General features: G+C 39.1%; 1 pseudogene across 1 annotated transcript; it reads right to left on the bottom strand.

Moving 5' to 3' along the window:
- Positions 1-1,335: 1,335 nt before the first annotated feature.
- On the bottom strand, positions 1,336-3,339 carry LOC308648165 (histone H3.3C-like; annotated as a pseudogene). The gene is made up of 3 exons: positions 3,316-3,339; positions 1,745-1,936; positions 1,336-1,549 (listed from the first exon to the last, which is right to left on the bottom strand). The product of its transcript is annotated as a histone H3.3C-like (transcript).
- Between the last annotated feature and the right edge of the window lie 4,053 nt (positions 3,340-7,392).

Here is a 7,392-nt window from a genome sequence, read left to right as displayed (position 1 = left end):
CGCCAGGCGAGCGCGCTACCGCTTGAGCCACATCCCCAGCCCCTTTATTTTTATTTTTAAAATTATTTATTTGTTCTGAGATGTGGTTTCACCATATTGCCCAGGTTAGCTTTGAGTTTCTCGGCTAAGCAACTGGGTAGTTGGGACTACAGGCACTCACCTGGCTCAAATTTTTATTTTTAATTTTTTTTCTATGATACTAGGGATTGAACTCAGGGGCACTTGGTCACTGAACCACATCCCCAGCCCTATTTTGTATTGCATTTAGAGACAGGGTCTTACTGTGTTGCTTAGTGCCTCGCTGTTGCTGAGGCTGGCTTTGAACTCATGATCCTCTTGCCTGAGCCTCCCGAGCTGCTTTTTGCTGAAGCTGGCTTTGAACTTGGGATCCTCCTGTCTCAGCCTCCCAAGCCACTGGCATTACAGGTGTACACCACCATGCCCAACTAAATGCTTTATTTTATTTTGTTTTTAGTTTAGTGTATTTTAATAGCAAACAGAACAGCACAGAAAACAAACAATATTAAAAACATGTATTGGCATGTAGGACAACTCAGTTAGAAAAGCGAAGTGAATGGAAGGAATCTACTATATGATAAAAATGCTACAAACACCGTTTAGTTGCCATCAAAAAGAAATTTACTTGTTTTAAAAAATCCAGCCAGGCATCATGGTGCACTCCTGTAACCCCAGCCGCTCGGGAGGTTGAGGCAGGAGGATCTTGAGTTCAAAGCCAGCCTCTCTCAACTTAACAAGGCCCTAAGTAACTCAGTGAGACCCTGTCTCTAAATACACATATAAAAAGGGTTAGGGGCCGGGGCTGGGACTCAGCAGTAGAGTGCTCGCCTAGCACGTGCAAGGCCCTGATTTGATCCTCAGCACCACATAAAAATAAATAAAGAAAACAAAGGTATATAAAAAATAACCATATTAAAAATGGGGAGAGGGGCTGGGGATGTTGCTCAGTGATTAAGCACCTCTAGGCTCAATCCTCAGTACAAAAAAAAAAAAAATACAAATGCTGTTATTGTCCAGAAATTTAACAGTTTTATTTATAATTGTTATAAAGTTGAACTGTTGAAACTTGTTCACTGAAGCACTTTGACTTGCATTAATGCTTTACTCCCCACATTTATATTAAAAATTCACACACATATGAAAATGGAGAAACAGCCATACCTAATTTCTGTCCCCTATTTTTCCACTTGCAATCATATACTTAGGTAATTTTGACCCCATGGAAAAAAATGTCTAAAATTCAGAACTACTGATAACAGGAAGAAGAGAAAATAATTTTTTTTTTGAGAATGCAATGTTTCCCATCATAATGAATTATTAAGCACGTTCTCCACGTATGTGGTGTGCTAGTTAGATACCTTTTGGCATAATTGTTACACGTTTGGCATGGATAGCACACAGATTGGTGTATTCAAAAAGGTCAACCAGATAGGCCTCACTTGCCTCCTGCAAAGCACCAATAGCTATGCTCTGGAAGCGCAGTTTTGAAGTCCTGAGCAATTTCTTGCACCAGACGCTGGAAGGGGAGTTTGTGAGTCAGAGTTCAGTGGACTTCTAGGATGGGGATGTGGCTCAGTGGCAGAGTGCTTGCCTCGCATGTGTGAGGCACTGGGTTCTATCCTCAGCACCACATAAAAATAAATAAATAAAATAAAGATATTGTGTCCATCTACAATAGAAGAAGGAGGAGGAGGAGGAGGAGAAGGAGAAGAAGTTGTTGAAGAAGAAGTTCAAGAAGTTCTTCAGTGGACTTCTGATAACATCTAATTTCACAGAGTGCCACAGTACCAGGCCTGTAATTATGAGGTTTCTTCACCCCTCCAGTAGAGGGTGCACTCTTGCGAGTGGCTTTTGTAGCCAGTTGTTTCCTGGGTGCTTTACCACGGCTGGATCTGACAGCTGTCTACTTTGTACAAGCCTTGGTAGACGGACCTCCTTACTTACCCGGCTTCTCTTTCTGCTGGAGCTTGGCAAGCTAGAAGCAGCGCTGGCATTAGCGACTGGGGGAAGGCAGGCGGCAGCTGCAAACACAATTCTAAATATATATAGCTGTAGATGGACATAATACTTTTATTTATTTATTTTTATGTGATGCTGTGTATCAAACCCAGTGCCTCACATGTGCCAGGCAAGTGCTCCACCACTGAGCCACAACCAACCCAGACCCTCAGATGCTTTATTTTTTTTTTATTTTTAATATTTATTTTTTAGTTTTTAGGTGGACACAATATCTTTACTTAGTTTTTATGTGGTGCTGAGAACCGAACTCAGTGCCTCACGTATGCTAGGTGAGCGTGCTACCATTTGAGCCACATCCCCGGACCCTCAAATGCTTTATTTTTAACTGTGGTAAAATACGCATAACATAAAATATGCCATCTCAACCATTTTTAAGTATACAGTTCAATAGTGATAAGCACATTCATATTGCTATGTGACAAATCTCTAGAACACTTTGGCAAAACTGAAACTCTATACTCATTACACAATAACTCTATTCTTCACTCCCAAACCCTTGGAAATCACCATTCTTCTCTTTGCCTCTGTGAATTTGACTGCTCTAACTTCCTTCTATCAGTGGAATCATAGAGTGTATGGGATTTTTGGTGACTGGTTCATCTTGTTTAACAGCAAGTCGTCAAGGTTCATTCATGTGGTAGCTTGTGTGAGAATTTTCTTCCTTTTAAAGGCTGAACACTATTCCATCGTATGTATAGATTACATTTTCTTTATTCGTTTATCTGTCAAGAGACATTTGGGTTGCTTCCACATTTTAGCTGTCATGAATAATACTGCTGTGAACATGGGTGTACAAATATCTCTTCAAGATTCTGCTTTCAGTTTTCCCAAGTTTATACCCATTGGTTTTTTACTCAATATTGTGTTTTGTTAAGAAGTTTTAAAATTTTGATCAATGTATCATTTTTTTCCTTACCTAATGGTGAGTACCTTTTCTGATCTAAGATATCTTTGTCTACCTCCACTCCAAGATTGTGAAAATATTCTCTTATGTTTTCTTCTAGAATGTTTATATATACATTTTTTGGGGGGAGTAGGGTACCAGGGATTGAATTCCCGGCACTCAACCACTGAGCCACATCCCTGCCCTGTTTTGTATTTTATTTAGAGACAGGGTCTCATTGAGTTGTTTAGCACCTTACCCTTGCTGAGGCTGGCTTTGAACTCATGATCCTCCTGCCTCAGCCTCCTGAGCTGCTGGGATTACAGGTGTGTGCCACCATACCCAGCTAGAATCTTTATATTTTTAGCTTTCAAATTTAGCTCTATAATCCATACCAAATTAACTGTTGTATATGGCATCGGGGTAGAAGTTCAGTTTTTTTTAATATTTATTTTTTTAGGTGTAGATGGACACAACACAATGCCTTTATTTTTATGTGGTGCTGAGGATCGAACCCAGGTCCCGCCCATGCTAGGCGAGTGTTCTACTGCTGAGCCACAATCCCAGCCCTAAGAAGTTAAGTTTTTTTTTTTTTTTTTTTTTTTTTTAAAGAGAGAGTGAGAGAGGAGTTAGAGAGGAGAGAGAGAGAGAATTTTTAATATTTATTTTTTAGTTCTTGGTGGACACAACATCTTTGTTGGTATGTGGTGCTGAGGATCGAACCCGGGCCGCACGCATGCCAGGCCAGCGCGCTACCGCTTGAGCCACATCCCCAGCCCCAAGAAGTTAAGTTTTTTAACACAGCTTTGCAGTTATTCCAGCATCATAAAAAAAAAAAAAAAAAAAGACTCTGCTTTTTCCATCAGTCAGCTTTTTGTTGAAGCTGTGATCAAAATACCTGACACAAACAACTTTGAGGAGGAAAGGTTTATATTTGGATCATGCTTCTGGAGATTTCAGTCCGTGGTCAGCTGGCTCCATTGTTCTGGGTCTGAAGCCAGGCAGAATATCATGGCAGAAGGGGGTGACAGAGAAATGCTGCTCAGCTCTTGGCACCAGGAAGTAGAGAGGGGAAGAAAGAAAAGGGAGAAAGGGCTGGGGATGTGGCTCAAGCGGTAGCGCGCTCGCCTGGCATGCTGCCCGGGTTCGATCCTCAGCACCACATACCAACAAAGATGTTGTGTCCGCCGAGAACTAAAAAATAAATATTAAAAAAATTCTCTCTCCGTCTCTCCCCTCTCTCTTTAAAAAAAAAAAAAAAAAAAGGGGGAGAGAGAGAGAAGGAGAGGGCGGAGGTGGGGAGGGAGGGAGAGAGAGAGAAAAAGAGGAGGAGAAGGGGTCAGGGACAAGATATAGTTCTTCCCAGGGGCCTAATTCCCCTAACCACGCCCCACCCTTCAAGTTATTAATCCATCCAGTGGATTCATCCACTGACAGGCTGCAGACCTCAAGATCTAATCATTCTGGACACTTTTTTCTTTTCCAATATGAGACTGTTTAGATCCCCCTCACCTTCTGCATTGGGGATCCAGCACAGCCCCTTCTATTTTTTCTTGTGTCAGATTTGGGAAGTCATGTTTTTCAACAAACTTATCAATTTCTTCCAAGTCATTAAATATATTGCCATAAAATTTTTCATGCAATTCCCTTGTGGTCTCAGAAGTTGAACCCAGTGGTGTTCTCTTACTGAGATACATCCCCAGGGTCTCACTAAGTTGCAGAGGCTGGTCTTGAACTTGTGATCCTCCCGCCTCAGCCTCCTGTGCTCATGTTTTTCTAACTTTTTTGGGGGATAGAAGTTTAGAACATTAATTCAAACTATTCTTGTTTTCTGATATTTGCATTTGATATATAATAATATGTTCCTGTTAGTGGCATCTCACAAATATGGGTGTTTTATTATTGTTGTTCATTCATTTTATCATCTTTTCTAAATTTCATAGTTATTTCTTTTCTTTTCTTTGAGAAAAGTACACAGAGACAAATACCAGTGTTTATTTTTCTATTCACAAAACACAGTAAAAATTGATTTTTTTTTTTTTTTGTACTAGGAATTGAACCCAGGGGTGGTTTACCATTGAATGGAATTACTTTCTCAGCTCTTTTCATTTATTTAGAGACAGTGTCTCATTAAGTTTCCAGTCTGGCCTCAAACTTTGAGGAGGAAAGGTTTATATTTGGATCATGCTTCTGGAGAAATGTTGGGATTCTAGGTGTGTGCTAGGTGAGTTGGGATTCTAGGTGTGTGCTACTGTACCCTGCTAGAAGTATACTGTTTAACTCTTTAATATTTGGGCATTCAAAGTTACCTTTTTATTATTCCTTTCTGGTGTAGTTTCATGGTGGTCATAGAAGGTTCTTTATGATATCAACCCTTTATATTGACTGAAACTTGTTTTACTTCCTAGCAATATAGTGTATTTCACAACTGTTACGTATGTTTGACAACTTAATGATTCCTTTTAGCAATAGCTGGAAGTTTTCAGTAGGATGTAAACATGTTTCATTTCATAGAATGTATTCTGTAGTGTTCTGTGGAAGTACCATTTAGGTCAAATATCTTAATTGCTTTTAAATTTTTCTTTACCTTTACTTATTTTTATGTCAGCCTGACCTATCAATTACTAATAGTGTGCATTTGCCTATTTCTTCTGTTAATTATATCAACTTTTCAAGTAGTTCAAAGTTTATCTGGTGTTTATACATACTAAATATTATTTTTTCTTAATGAATTGACTCATTTATCATGACCAAGTGTCCCTTTTGTCTCTGGTGTTGCTTATTGTTTTGGTACTGAGGACTGAACTGGGGGGTGGGGGGCTTAACCACTGAGCCACATGCCCACCCCTTTTTATTTTTTATTTTTTATCAGTCACAGGTACAATGTTTTTTATTTATTTTTAAATTAATTTTTAAAAATTTATATATGACAGTGGAATGCATTACAATTCTTATTACACATACGGAGCACAATTTTTCATATCTCTGGTTGTATACAAAATATATTCACACTAATTCATGTCTTTATACATGTACTTAGGGTAATGATGTCCATCTCATTCCATCATCTTTCTTACCCCCTTTCCCTCTCCCTTCCCCTCCCACCCCTTTGCCCTGTCTAGAGTTCATCTATTCCTTCCATGCTCCCTCTCCCAACCCCACTATGAATCAGCCTCCTTATATCAGAGAAAACATTTGGCATTTGGTGTTTTGGGATTCGCTAACTTCACTTAGCACTCCATCCATTTACCTGCAAATGCCATGATTTTATTCTTTTATTGCTGAGTAAAATTCCTTTGTGTATATATGCCACATTTTTTAATCCATTCATCTATTGAAGGGCATCTAGGTTGGTTCCACAGTTTAGCTATTGTGAATTGTGCTGCTATAAACATTGCTGTAGCTGTGTCCCTGTAGTATGCTGTTTTTAAGTCCCTTGGGTATAGACCGAGGAGTGGGATAGCTGGGTCAAATGGTGGTTCCATTTCTAATTTTCCAATCAATCTCCATACTGCTTTCCATATTGGCTGCACCAATTTGCAGTTCCACCAGCAGTGTATGAGTGTACCTGTTCCCCCTCATCCTTGCCAACACTTATTGTTTTTGTCTTCATAATAGCTGTCATTCTGACCGGAGTAGATGAAATCTTAGAGTAGGTTTGATTTGCATTTCTCTAATTTCTAGAACATTTTTTCATATATTTGTTGGCTGATTGTGTATCATCTTCTGAGAGGTGTCTGTTCAGGTCCTTGGCCTATTTATTGATTGGGTTATTTGTTTTCTTGTTGCTTAGCTTTTTGAGTTTATCTGGAAAAATAAGAGACCCAGAATAGCTAAAACAATCCTTGGCAGGAAGAGTTTTTTTTTTTTTTTTTGAGCAGATGGCATCACTGTACCAGACCTTAAACTATATTACAGAGCAATAGTAATAAAAAAGCATGGTATTGTCACCAAAACAAACTGGTAGATCAATGGTACAGAATAGAGGACACAGAAACTAACCCACAAAATTACAATTATCTTACATGACAAAGGCACCAAAAACATGCATTGGAGAAAAGACAGCCTCTTCAATAAATGGTGCTGGGAAAACTAGAAATCCATAGTAACAAAATGAAATTTAACCCCTATCTCTTACCATGCACAAAACTCAACTCAAAATGGATCAAGGACCTAGGAATTAAACCAGAGACCCTGCATCTAATAGAAGAAAAAGTAGGCCCATTATGTGGGATTAGGCCCCAACTTCCTTAATAAGACTCCTTTGGCGCAAGAACTAAAATCAAGAATCAATAAATGGGATGGACTCAAACTAAAAAGTACTTCTCAGCAAAAGAAACAATCTGTGAGGTGAATAGAGAGGCTATATCTTGGGAACAAATCTTTATCCCTCACAAATAGAGCACTAATCTCTATGGTATAGAAAAGAACGCTTTTTATTTTTGGAGACAGGATTTTACTGATTTGCTTAG

This window comes from Spermophilus citellus (assembly GCF_964194105.1).
Source record: "Spermophilus citellus genome assembly, chromosome: 4".
NCBI lineage: Eukaryota > Metazoa > Chordata > Mammalia > Rodentia > Sciuridae > Spermophilus > Spermophilus citellus.
This window is presented reverse-complemented; position numbering and strand designations above follow the sequence as displayed.